This window comes from Rattus norvegicus, chromosome 2, assembly GCF_021556685.1.
Source record: "Rattus norvegicus strain SHRSP/BbbUtx chromosome 2, alternate assembly SHRSP_T2T, whole genome shotgun sequence".
Taxonomy (NCBI): Eukaryota; Metazoa; Chordata; class Mammalia; order Rodentia; family Muridae; genus Rattus; species Rattus norvegicus.
Window position 1 is genome coordinate 180253910 of NC_141535.1, and position 21170 is coordinate 180275079.

Below are 21170 nucleotides of genomic sequence, written 5' to 3' on the forward strand. Positions count from 1 at the left end.
TGCAAACTTGGTTATGGTTAGCATACTTGAAGAAACTGACCTTTTGTACTTATGGGAGAATGTTGAGACTGATTTCAACTTCTTTATAACCATCATGCTCTAGTGTGTTCTTAATTAGAATTTATTTCAATTCTTTTTCAATCCTGTGTAGTTTTCAGTGGTCAGGTCCTTTACCAAAGATAGACTATTTACCTCACATACATTATTTATTATTCACCATGCTTTGTACTTTCTCTGTGCGTCCCTGTCTCTACAGGTGTGCCTCTCTCTCTCTGTGTGTGTGTGTGTGTGTGTGTGTGTGTGTGTGTGTGTGTGTGTTTTCCAGCACTCTCAATGAAGAGACCCTACCTACCTCACTCCAGCAGGATACTTAAAAATACTGGCATTTTTGCAGTGTACACTTCCATGCCCTTTCCCCTCAATACACAGGTAGTTTAGGAAATCCCTAGTAATTCAGTGTTTTCAACAACAGAATCATCAGAGACATTTGGTGCCAGAGGAATTTTCTTTTAATTGCTTGGGAAGGGAGATGAGAAAGGGCGTCTGGGCGTGCCACCTGGGTTTCCAGCAGGGTGATGTAGACACATGTCAGTGAAGATGATTAGACAGTTTAGGAGCAGATTCTTGTCAGAGATGAAAACTGCAACTGCTAATTAAGAAGAGCTTGAGATCGAGGAAGCTGCAGACCAGATGCTTCTTTTCCACCTCTGAAATATGGCTGCATCCAGAACCAGGGGTGAGCTAATACTAGAAGGAATGTCAGGTGCTGACCAAGAAAGACAATCTTCATGTTCTGTCTTCCTGGGAATTCTCCTCTGGCCATAAGCTGAGAATTCATTTCTGCTTGGACTTCTGGCATTGCTGGGGTGGTGGACACTTCTGCTGGCACTTGGGAGGAGGCTGGCAAGGCTGCTTGGTCTGCTGGGGTGGGGGGCAGCACTGCTTTGGTGGGGGGCAGCACTGCTGTGGGGGGGCACACTGCTGCGGTGGAGGGCAGCATTGCTGTGGGGGAGCACATTGCTGGGGTGGGGGGCAGCACTGCTGTGGGGGGGCACACTGCTGAGGTGGGGGGCAGCAGTGCTGTGGTGGAGCACACTGCTTCTGCTTCTGCTGAGACATTCTGGATTTCCAACTAGAAACAAACACAAAGAATGAGAAAGACTGAGCCATAGATCCTGGGGCCAAGTGACTTTCTTGTCAATCACAGGCTATTGCTTTGACCATGACCTCATTGTTTCATGTATTTAAGGTGTGTGTGTGTGTGTGTGTCTGTGTCTGTGTCTGTGTGTCTGTGGTATATATATATATATATATATATATATATATATATATATATATATATGTGTGTGTGTGTGTGTATTAGTGTGTATGTGTGTGTATGTATATATATATATACATATATATATGTATATATATGTATATATATACATATATACTTGTTTATATTCTTATATGTTAAATTTAACTAAATATGGGTAAGACGTTTCAGCTCTTTCTGAGAATAAAACAAGGAATGGATGGACGGAAAGAAGGATGGTAGAAGGAGGAAAATGTAAAACAAAGAGGGAAGAAGAAAGACATCAAGAAAAAAGAAAGGAAGGCATATAAGCAGATAAACAGCTATGTACGTTGTAAAGTCATGGCTCCAAAGACAGAAGTTTATAAGATGTGAATCCTTCCTAACCTACTAGAGCATTTTGGTTTTGATCAAACCACAGAAACCCTTCTGAGGTCACTGTCTAAATAAGCAGCTAATAATACATCCAAGCTTGCCAATATGTGTGTATTAGCATCCATTCACAGAGGGTCTAATACTTAGCATATCGTCAACTTATCAAATAAATGTATAAAGTTTTAAAATAAACATCTTAACCATTCTATAAGGGAATTTTTAGAATAGAGAGACCCAGAGATAAATGCAATGAGTCATTTGGTTTCAGTCCCTTGATATTTTTGAAGAAAGCTATTCAAAAAAGCAAGGAGGCACAGATTGATGCGCAGCCATTCAGCACAGGTAGATGGAGGACGGATCTCTTGGTCTCCAGAGCAGGGAGCTTTTTAAGGCTTCATTGTCCTGTCCCCACTGTTCTGTATTTCTGGGATCCCCCTCCTCTGATCGAAGCCAGCCTACTTCTCTTCTTCCCTAGAGATTAATTTTCTCCCTGAAGGGCATCCCTGCTACTGACTACCCAGAACTTGTGCTCCTTGCCTTCAGATCCCTTCTTAGCATCTGGCAAGCTACAATCCCACACCATGTAAGTAGGGACTGTAAGACACTCTTTATCTTGTAGGGCCTTCTATTTCAGCTCAGTTGCCCCAAATCTTCAGTCAGGTGACTTGAAGGCTCAACGTAGACTGGTATAAAATGATAGGGAAGAGGCAGTGACCAGACAAAGTGTTCCTTTCTGACCACCCAGAGCTCCCTCCTCTACTCCAAGAGATGAAATATACATGGAGCCAGGCAGCTTTAAGAACACTACCTCACTGCACTTACCCGAATTCAGCAGAGACTGGAGTGCAGAGACACCGAGATGTTTGGGATGCTCTCAGCTGGCCCACCTTTTATAGATGTCACATCTCTGCCCAGGGCCATGAGGTGGCCTAGGATTGGGGTGTACTAATTAGTCTCTAGTCACAATAGGACACATCTGCCCTTCCTCAAATTTCAGGTTTTACTCACCCCCTCGGGCTGGCAGCCTCCCTCTTGGCATGGCAGGACTTGGGGATAATGACCTCACCTTGCTCCACCTCCCCGTCGCTTTACAAGGGTTGGTCTTAGATTTCCAAATCTACTGGAGACTTTTGACTTAGAACCTTGGCATCTGGGATAGTCAGGCATTCAGGACAGTGCTGGGTGTGGGGGATGTAAAGGGAGTGTTCCGGAAAGTTCTGGTTGGCAGAGGGGTTACAGTAGCCCTAGAAGTTTACGCAGACAGCAATGTTTTAAGAGAAATGGCAGAGGAGGTGACTGATTATTGTAGGGTCCCACTAGATTGAACTCCGAAAAATTAAGCCTTTGATTTGCTCTGTGCACAGCATGGCATTCAGATGGAGCTGGTGGGAAGAAAAGGTAATTTTATTCTTCTCAAAATTGTTATCTAGGGGCTGCATCCGTCTGCCCTGCCTGCTGTTGGGAAAACCATTAGGTCCCATTAAGATAAACTGGGTGGTTACAGGAACTGATGCTTATCTCCGAGTTTCTCTGCATATGGATAAGTCACCCAGACTGCAGGATTGCCAGGGAAGTGATTATCATGAACAAGGTGGAGAGGTGGGGGAAGTAGGAAGCATTGACTTAGCATGAGCTCACAGAAGACTCTGGCTGGCTGGGTGGCAGGTCTGGGATCTGAAAGCACCAGCCCTGGTTTTTCCCACACTCCTGTTGGAGATCCTAGAACAGAGGGTGATGGCACTGGACACAGACTTCAATTTTGTCCTATCTGATGAAGGATAGAGTGGTGCTCTGACAGGGAAGTGCCTTTTACCGCTCGAATGACTGAGCACTAATGTTTTTAAGCTTCCGTTTCCTTTTCCTTATTTGTTAATAAGGATTATGACACCACCCGGTAAGTCAGGAATAAGGATTAAAATGAATGTTTAGGCAGATGTGTGTTCAGTTGTTCAGCGCTTCATGGAATTGAGCTTTAAATACCAGAGCAAGTCGGATTCTTACAAATACCAAAAGGAAGCTGAAGGAGATTGAAGGCAGCCAATGGCACTTGCCATAGAGTGTCATCAGATATTGACTTAAAGAGATAGGAGGAATAGCAAGACTGTTGTAGACCATGGTGGCAACATTAAACAACAACATGTAACAAAGTAATGATAGTCTATTTTTAAGTGTTCTTCCTACATGGAAATAAAGTCTGTATGGGTTTTATGTGAGTAGCTGTAGCTCATCTTAGTTCATGTGTGCTAAGGTACAACACAGAAAAGAGTGCAGCAGAAAGGTAAGAGCTGGAAGATGAGGGATGAAAGCTACCAAAAGCTGACCCCTGGACGTGACCTGCCTCTTACATAAAACAAACAAACAAACAAAACCGTGAGTTCTTGAATAAGCATTCAGCATAACAGAAAAAAAAAGAGAGAAGGGGTTGTGTCAACGGAGAAAAATACTGACAAATTTGAAGATATTTTAGCAGCATACTATTTAGAGTCATTCTGTAAAATATAATGACTCTTCTAGTGAGTTGAGCTGAAGATACAGAGGAATGAAGTCTGAAAAAAGCAGAAACAGAACTAAAGAAATGGAGTGGTGACTTCAAAAATCTCTTTTTATATGAAAGTTAAAGGAAGGACTCCCTCATCATAGGAGCTAAAAGTAGTCAGCTTTGAGAATTCAACTCTCCTCTCCTCTCCTCTCCTCTCCTCTCCTCTCCTCTCCTCTCCTCTCCTCTCCTCTCCTGTCCTCTCCTCTTCTCTTTTTCCTTTCCTCTCCTTCCCCTCATTGTTCTCTTCTCCCCTCCTCTTCTTTCTCTCTTCTCCCCCCTCTCATCCTCCTATTTCTCCTTCTCTTCTTCTACTTTCTGCTTTTTTTATTCTTCTATCTTCCCCACTTCTTTCTTCTCTCTCTATTCTCTGTTATCTCTTCCTTTTTTCTTTGCTAAAGCTCCTCTCTCTCTCTCTTTCTGCCTCTGTCTCTCTATATCCCTCCCATATCTCTTTCCTGATCTCTAGAAGGAAATATAAATTATTAAAAAATACATTTTGTTGCTACAATTTGTATCATGAGAGACTAAAGTTCACGTTGGTAAACTTTAATAGGATTAGTGCAGAGGCTCAGTCCAAAGCCATGGTTACCCATAAACTCTAAATGCATACTAAATAGGTCAAACAGGCGGCCACATAATACATATATCAAAACATCACAATGCATACCATAAATAAAAAGTTACAATTTGTCAATTAAAAATACATTGTGAATAGAAAAAATTGTAAATTGGAAGAATGAAGTAGTAATAGGGAAGCTACTCTCATCTCTCAATCTGAGACTAGGGCACTCTTTTTTTTTTTTACAGTACAGTCATTACCCCCCTCCTTGTCCACCCTCCCACAATTCCTCATCCCATTCCTCCTACCACCCTCTGTCTTAGAGAGGATATCCCCAACCCCAACCCTATCAGGCCTCCTCATTCCCTGGTGTCTCAAGACTCTCAAGTGTTTGATGAGTCTTCTCTCACTGGGCATTCTTAATGTCAATATTAGATGCAGTGATGGCTTCCCAGAAAGTATTAGACATACTATAACACTAAGGTACCCAAAGAATTCTAAGGTTTCTCAAGAAGTAAATTTCTTCAGTCTGGTATCATTCACCCTAAATCAGCTGTGCCTAAATGGGCATAGAGACAGGGTTTTAGCTCAGGACTCTAAACGTAGCATGGAAAGGCTCTATGGGTAGGTTTACTGGTATAGGCAGTTACTCAGCAAGATGGGCTGCCCATGGACCTTTTGCCAGATGCTGTACTTGTGTTTAAGATGCAGGGGAAACAGGGTTGACAGGCCTTTGCTTTTTCCAAGGTAATGAACAAGAGAAGGTAGCTCTAGTTAGGTTTACATCTGATAGCAAGAGCTGTGTCAGTGAACTGCGGTAGTGAAATACTTGATGCTTCACCCTTGCTTCCTACCTCACTCCTCTACACATGTTTTTATTGTTTGGTTTATATTCGCTGAGTAAATGAAACTTACATGTCTTTATTTTGATGTCAGTATAGTTTAGTAAACTGTGAACAACTACTAAGTGATAGATTTAGGGTTGCTAAATTTGGAAAAGCTTTTCTTGTGCACGGCTAACCACCCACAACAGACATTTTGTGGTAAAGTTGTCTGCCTCAAAAATGTGTGAAGTAATTTTGCCAGAGGACCAAAAAAGGAATGTAATCTAGAAGTCACAAAAACCAACTCTCTGTATGATGCATTTCTTTGACCTTTATTAATTTCATTTTTGTCACTTTTTAAAATCTTCCATCTTTCTTACACACATGAACATTTAAATACTGTGCACATGTACTTATGTGCTTATGTGAATGTAGGCCAGCATTCTAAAAGTTGATAGGGTTGAAGGTAGTATCTTCTAGAAATTTTGAAAGTACATTCATATACACTTTGCCTGCCTTAGTCCATATCCACCAGGTTATGCTTCTCAACTCTCAACCCCTTCTGTATTTTTAAGATTCTACATGGCAGATAATGATATTGTTCCCCACACAGGATTTTCTTGGTGCTCTTATCATCATTATCATTAATAAAAGCAAGGTAATAAGAGTTATGAGAGAGCTGTGTGTGCTAAAGGAAGGATATGGGCACTGTGATTCAGAACCTGAGCAATGACGTGGAAAAATCAGTGTGTCACAGAGTCCAAAGGAAAAGCCTTGGGATATGACTGGTGTCATAGCCTAACAGCAAAACATCAGAGAAGATGGGAGATGCCTCTAGACTTCAGATTTCTTATGGATGACTTCTTATTAATATCCTAGTCCTAGAAAAGATGTTCATTCAAAACTGGAAGTAAATTAATTTCTGTGAAATGAATTAAGGCATCCCAACAAAATGGATACAAACAGAGAAAGCAGCCACCTGTAAAAAGATGCTTTGTTTCTCAGCAACAAAAGAAACTGAGGTACAGTAGTGGCTGGTCAATGGTGAAGACCAGTTGGAAATGTGTGGACCATATTTCATGAGAAGTTTCAAACTCCAAACTAGCCAGAAGACATTCATTTCAGGATAGGAGCCTGGGCCCTGACTCAACACTGCAGTGGTGACTAGTAGGTCCCATGTTTTTAAAGGTTTGATTAGCATAAGGAAGGATAGGGCATGGTGTGTATTAGGAAGATCCAGGTATGCTCTTAGTTTGCCCTATAATTACTGTGAGCTTTGAATAATTGGCTTCTCTCTGAGGCTCAGAATTTTGACTCCTATAGAACATGAAGATTTTCACCAAGAAGATATAGTTTGCTTTTTTCCAGAGGGAACCAGAAGCCAAAGAAGGAACAAGATTGAAGCACTCTGGGCACTAGTAAGGAACACACTCTGAACTTGGACAGGGGTGATGAGAAAGCAAGGCATACCAAGAAGTTGGGAAAAGTAAGTGATAAGGCCCTTCCCCTGGGCAGCAATAGCAGAAGTGGGAAAGGAAACAGGTCTAAAAACAATGAAACTAAGCATACACAGTGCTGGAGGACTGACAGGCTAGAAGGAAAGGCAACAAGTTGAGGGGACTCATGATTCCAAGTGATAGAATTGGAGAATGTGGATATTAGGCCTGGAAGGAGAGGATATAGTGATAAAACTTCTGCCGATACACATGTCTAGTGCGCCACGGCACCCAAGAAGCAGATCAGTGGCAGTCGGGGAAAGACGGGAGTGGAAGGAAGGAGGTCTTCCTTTTGAATACCTGCTATGTGCTGAGCTCTAGGAGATGGGAGAAGAAATGACATCCATGACCATATGGGCTCTGGGCCAGGCATAGCACCCATCTTCCAAGCAGCCACCCGGGTCAGGTTCAGAGTATCTGAACACAAACAGGGCCAGAGCTGGAAGGAACCCAACAAGGAAACAGTCAACCAACTGCAGAGTCACGGGTTATCATCAACATTAGAGGCTGTTCCTGGCAAGCCACAGAGAAAGGAAAGAAGTCACCTTGTTTGTTCATTTATCTTTTAGAAACATTGATTAGAGGGAAAGATAGCAACTTTAATGTCTTTAGAAGATCTTTGGTTTGTTGGTTGTTCATATTTTGATACTATTCTCTTTTCTACTGTTTTAAAGAATTATCTTTATTTTGTGACCTGTGATAATTACAAATAACCTTTGCTTTTACTTGTCAAAATTCAATAACATCTATGAACTGAAAATTATATTCAAAGAGATTAAAAAATTCTTTCCATGCTAGTGTGGCACAGGTATTGCCACAACTTAAATATGGAAAGGGTAAATGAAATAAAAAAGTAACTTGCCTGAAATCATACTTTATTAAAATATCAGAGAGACCTTGCGCTGTAGATATCTAACAATACCAAAGCAAACTAAAACAAACAAACAAACAAATTAGGATTAGGACTTGGGTTGATGTCACAATCTCAGCCAGAAAGTCTCTTCCTCCTGCCTTCCCTACCTGGATGCCAGGACTGCCCCAGGTGACAGGAGTAGGGCTGTTATGACACCAACACCTGACTCTTACCTGTCCCAGACTCTACTGTACAAAACACAGCTATAGACTGCCCTTCCTTCCTGGTATACATGCTGTAGCTTGCACCATGACCTCACTGGGACAGAACCATGTCTCTCAGCCTTATCCTCTCCTCAGATCAGAGCAAATTATCCCTGCCACACACCTGTCCGTTTCTTGACCCTTGGGAAGTACCTCTTCACGAGAATGAGTTTTTCACCTACACAGGTCCAAATTTGGATGCTCAGAAACCTGACTTTTTCATGTGCAGATCCTGTAGTATTATCTCTATAATAGAGAAATCCTGGAATATTTCCATAATGAGAAGTGAAGGCTTAATTGTACTCTTTGGTTCTGCAATATGGAATAAAGTCCTGAAAGGTTCAGGCCCTCTGGATCTGCCTGGGGCTCCTGTTCTCACTGAATAACTTCATTCATGCCTGTGGTTTTAATACTGGTTTTGAACTGACCTGGATTTTTACCATTACTTCAGATCCATGATATATCCAGACATCATGGAACATCTTGAGTACAATGTGATCTTTTTTATCTGTGGATACATACCTTGAATCCCATAATTCTATAAAGTTAGTATTTGGCTATTAAAATTTAATACATGGCCTAAAAACCTCCATTTGGTTATCTACAGTTACCTTAGTCTCAATATGTTCAAAACTTGACTTTCCATTCCTCCGTTTTTTCTTTTTTCAGTCTCTGTTTGAGGGAATAAAATTATTACCTACTACCTCCTCAGCAATTCCAGACAGACCCTAGACATCACTTCTGACTATTCCCACTTATCAAGATCTACTGCTGTGTCATGTACAGAAATAGGTTATACCTGCTATAAGCTTAGTTCTTTACCTATGGAGAGATGCCTTCACCTACTCCACTGTTTTAAATCTCTCTCATTCTATACTCTCTTTTACATATTCTCTCCCTCTCTGTCTCTGTCTCTGTCTCTGTCTCTGTCTCTCTGTCTCTCTCTGTCTCTCTCTGTCTCTCTCTGTCTCTGTCTCTCTCTCTCTCTCTCTCTCTCTCTCTCTCTCTCTCTCTCTCTCTCCCTGTCCCTCTGCGTGTGTGTGTGTTTGTTTGTGTGTGGTATATGTCATGGACATGTTATGGATTTATGATTTGGCTTGATATTTTTAACTTTATAACAGACAAACCAATGTATATTCAGTATAATTTTGTTTTGAGTATACATGCAGGCATTCTGTTTTTCACTTTCTATATATTATTCAGTAAGGTAAATAAAACATTTAGCACCAAATTAGATATAAAAAATTATGCTGGGGGCTGGAGTGATGACTCAGCAGTTAAGAGCACCAACTGCTCTTCCACAGGTCCCGAGTTCAATTCCCAGCAACCACATGGTGGCTCACAACCATCCATAATGGGATCCGATGTCCCCTTCAGGTGTGTCTGAAGACAGCAACAGTGTACTTGTATAAATGGAATAAATAAAATAAATCTTTAAAAAAAAGAGTACCAAGAAAAAAAATTATGCTGGATGATTCTTCCCAAGTGTAGGTTAATATATCTGTTCTGAGAACACTTAATGCAGGCTAGGCAAGCTATAATATACGTAGTTACGTATCAAAACAATATTATTTATAATGCTTTAATTTATGATTTTTTATTTAAATGAAACTATACTATAAGTAACGAGAATTTGATAGAGAGGTAACACATTTAATAAGAGTGTAACTGGGTATAAGTTATCCAGGAGTATTTGTATTATTAAAAGTTTCTATAAATCTGAAATTATATCAAAATAAAGATTTTTTTTTAAAAATGAGCCTATGTTACTTTCCTACATTGAGTCTTCAAAAAGACCCTCATTTTCCCCACCTATATGTCAGAATATGAATTACAACACAAGGGAACCTTCCTGTCTCTCCAGCTCTCCCATACTCTGTTCATGTGTTAGGTCACATGCAAAAAGAGTTGTTAAAGTTTCTGGTGTACAGCTTGGTGCATTATTTTCGTTTTCTTTTTCTTTTTCATTGAGAGGTTTTGTGCTCAGTCATTTCACAGGGTATCTACAGGAACCCGTCTCTCCTCACTAGTCCCTGAATGAGTATTCAGAGGAATGGTTTACACAGGATGGTGGATAGAGCTTGACCCTATATAACTGTTTCCTGCCTGATCACTGTGGTTGTTTTCTCACTTGTGGTTGTCCTTTCTCTCCTTGCAATACTGACACAGAATTTCTAAGAAATACACTATGTTTTTAAATGGATACAGACAGGGGCAAGAAACCAGAATAATTCATTTGATGAACTCAAAGTTTCTAGGAGTGGCTATTGTCCCTTTGGCTTCAACTTTTGTCACTAAAGGCACAAACCAGTTGTCATCAAGAGAAAACAACTGTCAAATAGTATTCCTACCCCTGTGTCCCTTTGAAGGGTCACCTCTCTTCCTCGGAGAGGTAAATTATGTTATTACATTAGCTAAGCTAAAGTTGGACGGTGAAGGCATTAATAGGTTCAAGCACAGTGTGTGAGTAGGGTAGAAAATGTACATAAGAGGCAGGTGAGGAACACAGATTCTGTTCTAGAATCTATCCTTCACTCAGCTTTACATTCGCCAGCCATGTCTCTTAAAGCATACTTATAAAACACTGTTCAAAATTATTTTAAGATATTCCATTGAGGTATTCTTCAGAGTTCAAATGGATATGAAGAAATACACATGCTAATCTGGAAGAAGTTCTAACTTAACAGAACTCAGATCTCTAAGATCTATAGTTGTTCAGGATGTTCTACAGGATAGCTACTAGATATTCCCTGATATGAGAGAAAATTGTGAGTGGGAAGTCTGTATTTCCTAAGGAGTATCTAGGAGGATTATGAATGTTTTGCTGGATTTAGATCTACCAAAGAGTAAAGTAATCATATCATATGTAATAAGTGGGTAGAAACCGTCTCCCTCCTCCACATGAAGGGCTCTGAGTCACTTGTTTTTCTAAACTGTTTGGAATCAGAAAAGGGACAATAAAAAAACTACAGTCAACTAAAGAAAACAAACAAGATTGTTCCCCATATTAAAGGATTAAAGAGTTGGGCTTCAGAGGAAAGGGGAAAAGAAATGAGACTGAACTAGACATAAAGGATCAGGATCTCCCCAGAGTCTCAGCCTTGGTCTAAAATGGATGGGAAGGCTTGTCTTTAAGAGGGTAACTCTTGTCTATATTTCTTTTTCTCCCATCTGCATTCATCTGTAGGTAGATTTGTAAGAAAAATTATTTATTTGTTTTTAAAACAGGGTCTTACTCTGAAGCTCAGGCTGGCTTGATACTTAATATTATCTTATACTGGCTTTGAATTTATATCACTCCTGCCTCGATCTTGAAAACTCTGCTCTTCCAAGATTGAGCCACCATACCTGGCAAGAAATATGATTTTTAGGAAACCTTGAGAATGGATGAAAATATGCCTCTGTACTTTATTTTAGATTGTTTCCCCGTGTCTCTGAGTGCTTGTCTATATGTGTGTCTGTGTACCACATAGGTCCCTGGTGTCTACAAAGGACTGAAGAATGTGCCAGATCCCCTAAAACTAGAATTACAGATTGTCCTGAGACACAAAGTGGGTGTTAGCAATTCAACATGGATCCTCTACAAGAGCAGGAGCCAGTGCCTGAAGCACTGAAGCATCTCTCCAGATCCTCCCTTGATATTAGACCTTAGAAAAGAATATAATTGCTTAAAGGATAGCAGATACTCAGAGGCCACGCTCCTCTATTGGTAGAAAATTGGGAGGGGGAGTTGAAATAAATAAAACAATACAGTTAAAAAAAAACAGAATGCTTCCAAAGGGTGGTTAAATGCTTAAGTGAGAATTAATCATGAAAAGCTTATAGTGTCATTCCCAATAAAAAATGTTTTTAGAACCATAAGCATCCATTTTCTGCCACATGAGGAACATCCTTCTTGTCTTCATTTAATATTTAATATTTTATACCCCTGCGTGCCACACTGAAGAACTGATGCTTTTATTCACTACCTTATAGGAAATGTTCTCACAAAGGCTGGTGTGCAGGCTTCTGCATTTAAATGTAAAAAAGAAAATGTAGAGCATTGCAAAGTTGTTTTGATGAAATATATTAAATGTTTATATTGATATATGATTTATAATATTTATATAAATTGCCTGTTTATATAATAAGTATATAGAAATAAATTCTGTATATGTGTATATGATGCTGTGGTGCATCCTTTTAATGATAAGACATCAGTTAAATACAAGTTCATTTCTTAAAAAACTAAAAAGAAATTACTTTAATATACAACTTGAAATATAATTCCACTTTAGTTGACAGAAGCTAAGACTTGGTTTTCCATAGGAATAAACCAAGGCAATCCCACAAAGTAAACACAGCAATTCAACAAAGTCCAACAGAAAGGAACTAAAAGTCAGTGTCTTAGGAGCTTTAAGTCTCATTGTACCTGGCTCCTGGTCTCTGATAAATTCCTTTTATTTTTAGTGGCGAGGCTGTGGCTGAATAGAAGGCAATGGTAACTTCCTTCCTGCCTCTCTGCCTCCACCTCCCTTTCCATACACACCCTCAACAAGTACAATACTGTGTTGTGGGTGTGTGAAATCCAGACAAGCAGGTATCTTGTTTGCTTCCAAGTAGTGAGATCAAACATTGTGTTTGGAATTCTGAGTCATGACAAGCTTCCATGAGCGTGGGTTTCTCTCTGTCTTGTATTACATGCTATCATATTCACATACACACACACACACACACACACACACACACACACACACACACACAGTGTACCCCGCTATTATTCAAGGTGCTTTTCTCTGCAATCTTCTATGTTAGATTCTGAAAGAAAAGATATAAGTAATGCAATTTAGTCATTGTTGAACACCTACAATGTGTCGAAGCGCAGTGTTAGGGATCATTGAAAATAGAATTAATGTAAAAATTTTTATTGAATTTGTTTGTTTCTACCTGGAGAAAACGAAGGTGAATAAAGAACTTCAACATTTATATGAATATTTAGTCTCATTTTTCCTTTTTAAAAAAAATCTTGATTTTTATCATTTTATTCATGTGTATGAGCATGTATCTGTGTGAATGAGTGCCATATATGCACAGATGTCCGTGGATTTTGAAAGGAGTCAGATCTACTGCAGCTGGAGTTACAGGTGGGTATACAGAGCTCAGATTCTTTAGAAAAGCAGCGGAAACTCTAAACAACTGATCTATCTCTCTATCCTCTTACTCTTGTGTTTCCAGTGAGAATCTGGTTATGGACAGAAAAAATCTGATTTTCTGAGGTAGGTAACTTTAAGAACTTGCTTATAACCAAACAGAATTGTGATACAATAGGGTGTATGGGATGGGGTGACCAAGACTGCACCTACAGTTTATTCCACACTCTTAAGATGAACTCTTAAGCAGTGAAATTGGGTGTAGGTACTGCCTGGATCATCCTCAAGGTCAATAAGACAGTCCTCTTCACAATAGAAGGCATGGGAAAGGTAAGTTGGTTGTGGTTCAGGTTAGGAAGGAAGCAATTTGAAGAAAGTTTGGAGCCTGAAGTTTTCTGTGTATAGAGCATGGAGGGATGCAAAGAAGTAAAGACAAGGAGTAGAATTTCTATGTAGCAAGGAGGCCAAAGCCAACCTTAAAAATAAAATGGAGGTGAAGCTTAGCCCCATACGAAGAGGATAGAACTTGAATGAGGTCATCCATCTTCATTAAATATGACTATTTTTCTGTATTTGAATTTCTTATATACTAAAAAATGAAAATATTATTTAAATAGAAACTTCAAGCATCAGCCTCATCACAAATCCTTTCTCATCCCCAAAGAAACATATGTAATCATATGCATGGTCTTCATTATTATAGTCTTTCCTAGATCTATTAGAATCCTAAAATGTTCTCAGTTCTTAGGCACACATGTATAGGATTTGTTATTCTATTTATCAAGCCCTCAAGGACAGAAACACATTTGTCTTTTCAAGATACGCACAGATCCAGCCTCACTGAATAAGAACTCAGTACTTGTTCCAAGAAAGGAAGTCATTCACAGTAAGAGAAGAGACTATAGAAACATTTGCTTTGAGGAATAGAGTTTTAAATACCAAAGCAACCCATCAATTGTCTAGGGCTGTCTTCCAATAAGCTCTGTTGTGAGAAATAGCACAATAAATACTTACTGAATGTATGCTTTAAATAGAAATCTGTGGGAGATGGTTACGGGAACAACAGCTTATTTACTCCATTCCAAGAGACGCATGCAGAGGGACACACACACACACACACACACACACAAATAGACACACACACAAACACCTCTTTCATAGACACTTAGAGATGTACTTGTATAAAGTTTTATTTTCTGGTTTCATGCAAACTGTATGTCTATGTTTCTCTTTGAGTAATGGTATAAACAAAATAGTATTTTCATGACTCAAGTTTCAGATTTGTCTCTTGGGCTCCTCCTTCCACTGTATGGCACTTGTTTTTGCAGTCAATGGGCACATGTTGGGTATGTTCTTACACAACAACAGCACAGTGTGGATATATGCAAGGCAAGTTCAATTCAAAACCATAGGCAATGCATAGTATGGAAATAGATCTCAGGCCGGTGTGCCTCAAACATTGAACTAGCACCCCGTTTCAGGCATTGAAATATGCACTGAAATTCAGAGATAAAATAAAATGAAACCAAAATTTTCCTTTTAAAAGTCAGAATCTAGAGCAAGTAAAAGACTTAATGAGTGGTTTTAGTAAGAACAGTGAGTTCTTTAGCAAAGTCTTACAAATTATCATATGGAAGGGAGAGAAACCATCACAATCTATATTGCCCATAGCTTCCTAGAAAACATAAAGCCTGCTCCTGTTTTCTCAACACCTTCATCACGAGTTGAGTGCAAACATGCCCTTCCTCTGCTCCTACATGTATTTTGATTTAGAGATAGCTTTACACTCCTTACCTGGCTTAGGAGATTATTTCCTCAACATTTGCCCTCTACCCAAGTACCTTGCAAACCATTTCATCATTCTATCACCATTTGATAAGGATCCACAGAGGCTGAAAATTTGGCACCTGTAGGGAAGGTCCAGAAATTGGTGCAAGGTAAGCTTCCAGGTAGCAGCAGTCTGTAGACTTCCTGCTACAGACCTGAATCCACCAGAGAGAGAATGGTGAATGCTATAAAAACACTACATGCAAAATACTTCATTTTTAGAGATTTAGTATGTGTATTGCTCTCAGTGACCAGTACTATGCACTACTCATCATTTTCTGTGTTTTGGTAAGAACAGTGAACACAAGATCTATTGTCTTAACAAAGATTTAAGTATTTTTTTTCTTAACTGTAGGAACCGTGTCACACAGTTCTCAAGAATGTCCTTGGCTTTCATGTCTGAAAATGTATACCTATTAATCATCATATCCTACGTCTCTCAACTCTCATTCTTCTCCATGTTTCTACTATTCTTATGTGTTCAACTATTTTAGATACTCAGAGGAGTGGGATCACACAGAGTTTATTCTTCTGTGACTAGCTTAGATTGCCCAGCATACTGATCATCCACAGCATGACTGTTTTACACCCTTCTTAAAAAGGCCATTACTACTCCGAAGTATGTACATAGTGCTTTTTCTTTATGGACTTATCAGTTGGACACATTTTTGGATCATTTCAGTACCTTTACTATAGTGAGTGATTCTGCACTAATAGGAGAAATTACTTTAAGTTTGTAATGTCTGTCTGTATGCCCAGAATCTGGAATTCAGAGTCATTGGTATATTTTAAATCTTTAACTTACTACTAGTTTAATACTGTGGCTGCACCATTTAAATTCCCACTAATGGTTTACAAAGTATCCAAATTTATCCATGTTCTTCCTCAAACTATTTTTGCATGTGTTTTTATAAAAGCTATCCTAGCAAATATGAGGTAACAATGAATTGTGGGTTATTTTCTTTTATTTCGATTTTGGGAGTTCTTGAGGCAGGGTTTCTCTGTATCAACCTGACTTTCCTGGAACTGTAACTTTGTAGACCAGTCTGGCCTGGAACTCAGAGATCCCCCTGCCTGTGCTTCCCAAGTGCTGGAATTAAAGGTGTGTGCCACAATGTCCAGTTATTTAATTAATTAATTAACTACTTAATTAATTTAATGCAGGTAAGTGTTCACATTCCACAGCATGCATGTAAAAACCAGAGGACAAGTTAGAAGAATCAGTGAATCTTGATAATCAAACTTTAGTTTGGTAACAAATGCCTTTACCCACTAGGGTATACACCCAGGTCTGCATTGTGATTTTGATTTTATTTCTATAATGACCTAATAATGCACAGGTGTCGATCACCTTTAGATACACCTGTTGGTTGCTTCCATGGCTTCTTTGGAGAAATTTCTACTAATGTATTTTATTTTTAAATTAAATAGACACACACACACACAGGCACACACACAGAGGCACACACACAGAGGCACACACACAGAGGCACACACACACACACACACATGTATGTTTTGTCTGCATATATGACTGCTTGCCAAATGTGTGCCTGGCCTGCATAGATCAGGAGAGTGTATCAGAATCCCTGGAACTATATACACAATTGGCTGTGCACCATTACATCCAGTTTAGCCCTCCTTCCAGCCTGAAATTTAAAATCAAGTTGTTATTATTATCTTTATTGCTATTGATTTGTAGAAGTTCTGTATATTATTTTGGATATGAGCTGTTTATAACATATATTCTTCAGTCTGTAGGTTTTTCTCTGCTATTGCTTTGTATGTACAGAAATTTTTACCTTGTTGAAATACATCAAAGGAGATGTAAGTAAACATAAAGAAATTTATGTTCATAGGCTGTACAATTTAACATTATATAAATGCTCACATAGCTCAAATCATCTACAGATTTAATGTGATCTCCATAAGAATCCCAATTTCATTTCTATAGAAAGATTTAAATATTCAAGAGTTCATATGAAACCACAAAAGACACCAAATAACAAAACAATCCCAGTGAAAAACAAAAACACCATACTTCCTGGTTTTAAAATGCATTATATATCTAGAGTAATAAGATATGAGATATTGACATACTACAGCCATGAAGATCATTCGAACATGTGAAACTCCAAACACACACACACACACACACACACACACACACACACACACATAAACATGATCAACTATCAACAGTGGTCTCAAAAAGACTTAATGGAAAAGGATAATCTATTCAATAGCTGATTTTAGGAAAACTGAATATAGGTATGCAAAAGAACAAAACTGGATCTTTATCTTACAATCTGCACAAACAGTGACTAAAAATAAGTAAGAGACTTAGATCAAAGTTAAAGAGTGGGAAGCCACTAAAAGAAAATGTAGAAGAAAGTTTGATGACACTGAAATGGGCAACAGGCTTTTTTTCTTTTTTTTTCTTTTTTTCATTTTCAATATTATATCAAAAGGCACAAGCATCAAAGGGAAAAAAGACAAACAGAATCCCCGTGCAATGGTAACTTTCTAGGCACAGAGGCCAAAGGTAGAGCCTTCATCCTGCAGAGTTTATGTCCAGGTGTAGAAAGACAGATGGCATGCACAGAGATAATTAAAAGATAAGTAAGTGGTAATTTCAGGCAATTAAGGATGCCTATGAAGAAACCACAGTGTGGCAATGTTTAACTATGGTAGCAGGCAGGCCACTCTGAGGCCTGGAATCTGGGACCTACCAAGTGAGAGAAGGGATCATGATTAGAGCCATGAGTGAAAGGTTGGTCTTGATGTTCTTCTTAAGCATTATGTGCTTGCAAAGTGCTTGGCAACTAGCAAACACGATCAGAGAGCCAGGAAGAATCTAACATAGCAGGGTGAGGGAGATGTAGGGAGTCTGGATCAACTTTGATTTGGTCTAGGCTTTGCTTGTGGAAGATGGCTCTGACTGCCTTCAGAACAGGGATTAAACAGGTGAGAGCTGGGACTTCTGTTTTCTCCTTGGATAATTACCAGGCAAATAAGGCATATATTTTCATTCCAAAATTTTATTATAAAACTATCCAAGGTGTGAGCAGGAGGAGGAGACCCACTTTTTTTTTCTTTATTAACTTGAGTATTTCTTATTTACATTTCGATTGTTATTCCCTTTCCCGGTTTCCCGGCCAACATCCCCCCTAACCCCTCCCCTTCCCCTTCTATATGGGTGTTCCCCTCCCCATCCTCCAACCCATTACAACCCTCCCCCCAACAATCAGGTTCACTGGGGGTTCAGTCTTAGCAGGACCAAGGGCTTCCCCTTCCACTGGTGCTCTTACTAGGCTATTCATTGCTACCTATGAGGTCAGAGTCCAGGGTCAGTCCATGTATAGTCTTTAGGTAGTGGCTTAGTCCCTAGAAGCTCTGGTTGCTTGGCACTGTTGTTCATATGGGGTCTCTAGCCCCTTCAAGCTCTTCCAGTCCTTTCTCTGATTCCTTCAACAGGGGTCCCGTTCTCAGTTCAGTAGTTTGCTGCTGGCATTCGCCTCTGTATTTGCTGTATTCTGGCTGTGTCTCTCAGGAGAGATCTACGTCCGGTAAATGTCAGCCTGCACTTCTTTGCTTCATCCATCTTGTCTAATTGGGTGGCTGTATATGTATGGGCCACATGTGGGGCAGGCTCTGAATGGGTGTTCCTTCTGTCTCTGTTTTAATCTTTGCCTCCCTATTCCCTGCCAAGGGTATTCTTGTTCCCCTTTTAAAGAAGGAGTGAAGCATTTGCATTTTGATCATCCTTCTTGAGTTTCATGTGTTCTGTGCATCTAGGGCAATTCAAGCATTTCGGCTAATAGCCACTTATCAATGAGTGCATACCATGTGTGTTTTTTTGTGATTGGGTTACCTCACTCAGGATGATATTTTCCAGTTCCCTCCATTTGCCTACGAATTTCATGAAGTCATTGTTTTTGATAGCTGAGTAATATTCCATTGTGTAGATGTACCACATTTTTTGTATCCATTCCTTTGTTGAAGGGCATTTGGGTTCTTTCCAGCTTCTGGCTATTACAAATAAGGCTGCTATGAACATAGTGGAGCATGTGTCTTTGTTATATGTTGGGGCATCTTTTGGGTATATGCCCAAGAGAGGTATAGCTGTGTCCTCCGGTAGTTCGATGTCCAATTTTCTGAGGAACCTCCAGACTGATTTCCAGAATGGTTGTACCAGTCTGCAATCCCACCAACAGTGGAGGAGTGTTCCTCTTTCTCCACATCCTCCCGAGATCCACTTTTAAGTAAGGTAGCAGCAGTCGTTTTCTTACTTGAAGCTGATTAAATTTAGTTTCCAAAGTAATATTTTCTGTATGAGCACATTCAATCTTTTCAGACTATATATCCCAATGGGAGATGCAGAGAAAGAGATTACTATAGAAAAATGGTCTCTTGCCTCAGGAATCCACTCCTGTATCTCACTCAGGGATCCCCTGCCCAAAGTTACTCCACTCTACTTTCCAACTTCACCTCATGTGCACTTCATAGTTACTGTAGGTTATAGGGCTTTTCTGTGAATAGTAAGAGTTCACTCAGGGCTGAAAGTGTCTCTCCTTCCACATTAGCTATGAAGTATGCTATTTCTTTTATTATCACCTGCTCCATCACTGTAACTAGACTTAATCAAAGAGCACAGTGAGTCTGTAAAGGCATTTATCCCTAGTAGTGGTTCTTTCTCTGTCTCTGTCTCTGTCTGTCTCTGTCTCTCTGTCTCTGTCTCTGTCTCTCTGTCTCTGTCTCTGTCTCTCTCTCTCTCTCTCTCTCTCTCTCTCTCTCTCTCTCTCTTTCTCTCTCTCCCCCTCTCTGTCAGCTAGGAAGCTCACTTATTCCATTCATACATTCATTAACAGAATTTCTCACATCTCACATAGGTGGTTCTCTTTAAGAACTTTCTTAGTTATCTTTTGTTTTGTTTGTTCTCTGTCCACTGGTTCCTAATCTTCTAAGTACCAATCACATGTCATCTGCCCATGGAAGACCATCTAGGAACTTATAGATCATCTCCTAATTTTGCAAAGCATTCACTATGGAAATGGTGTTTAGACTTAAGCACAACTGAGTTTAAATCCCAGTGACAAACAGAGTGACTTTGAGCAACTTGTACTGTCTGTGCCTAAAGTGCGTTTGTACTGGGAAGATGAGATATGTATACACATTTGACACTAACTAACCTGTGGCCAATGCTCAATAACAATTGCTGTTTGTAGAAGCATTTGTACATTTATGGCATGTTTCTACTCACTCTGAATCTTTAAGAGACATATGTATCACATTGCATTTGGAGTGTTTCCACATACAAAACCTAGTTACTTAAAATATTTTTGCTGCTTTCTTAAGTATCAGAGCTATTCAATATCAGTATTACAGCTGTATATCACAGCACTTAGTGGGTAGGGGAAAAAACACAGAAACAATGGAATATAGATTAAACTCCTTGGATGTTCCTTCCTTTTGCAATCATTACCAGTGTGATGCTCTACGCCACCCCCGGTAGGTTATTGCTTAAAAATTACTTTGAGGGGTTGGGGATTTAGCTCAGCTGTAGTGTGCTTGCTTGGCAAGAGCAAGGTCCTGAGTTCGGTCCTCAGCTCCGAAAAAAAAAAATTACTTTGATTCATTTTTGCTCATAAATTTCCCAATGCATATAAGCCAAAAGTCAGTCATTGTAGCAATCTTTTCAGGCCTCCTCACTCTCCAAATTATAAAGTTAAAAGCATAAGAGATTTCTCACTACATGTTACACGTTGTTTTTCTATGTTTCGGGATAAATGAGCTGAATAATGCAAAATGCCATCATCCCGAGCTACACATCCATCTAAGAAATAAGAGCATAGCAATGTGGACCTTAGTTGTATTCAGTAGTGTATTGAGCTCCACAGGCTTTTGTCACAGATATGGCAGGGTATTGTGGAGTGGATGGCTACATATATTAAACAAGAGAGTGGAACGGCTGACATGTGGTGAGTCTACCCAGTATTGTATGGAGT

General features: G+C 39.5%; 1 long non-coding RNA gene across 2 annotated transcripts; it reads right to left on the minus strand.

Annotated features, from left to right (window-relative positions):
* Positions 1-486: 486 nt before the first annotated feature.
* LOC147996372 (uncharacterized) lies at positions 487-8195 on the minus strand. 2 transcript variants are annotated; one of them, XR_015672172.1, is made up of 4 exons: positions 8177-8195; positions 7391-7529; positions 2495-2601; positions 487-1132 (listed from the first exon to the last, which is right to left on the minus strand). It is a non-coding gene; the product is annotated as an uncharacterized LOC147996372 (long non-coding RNA). The 2 variants fall into 2 exon arrangements; XR_015672173.1 differs by lacking the exons at positions 7391-7529; positions 8177-8195 and adding an exon at positions 2681-2916.
* Between the last annotated feature and the right edge of the window lie 12975 nt (positions 8196-21170).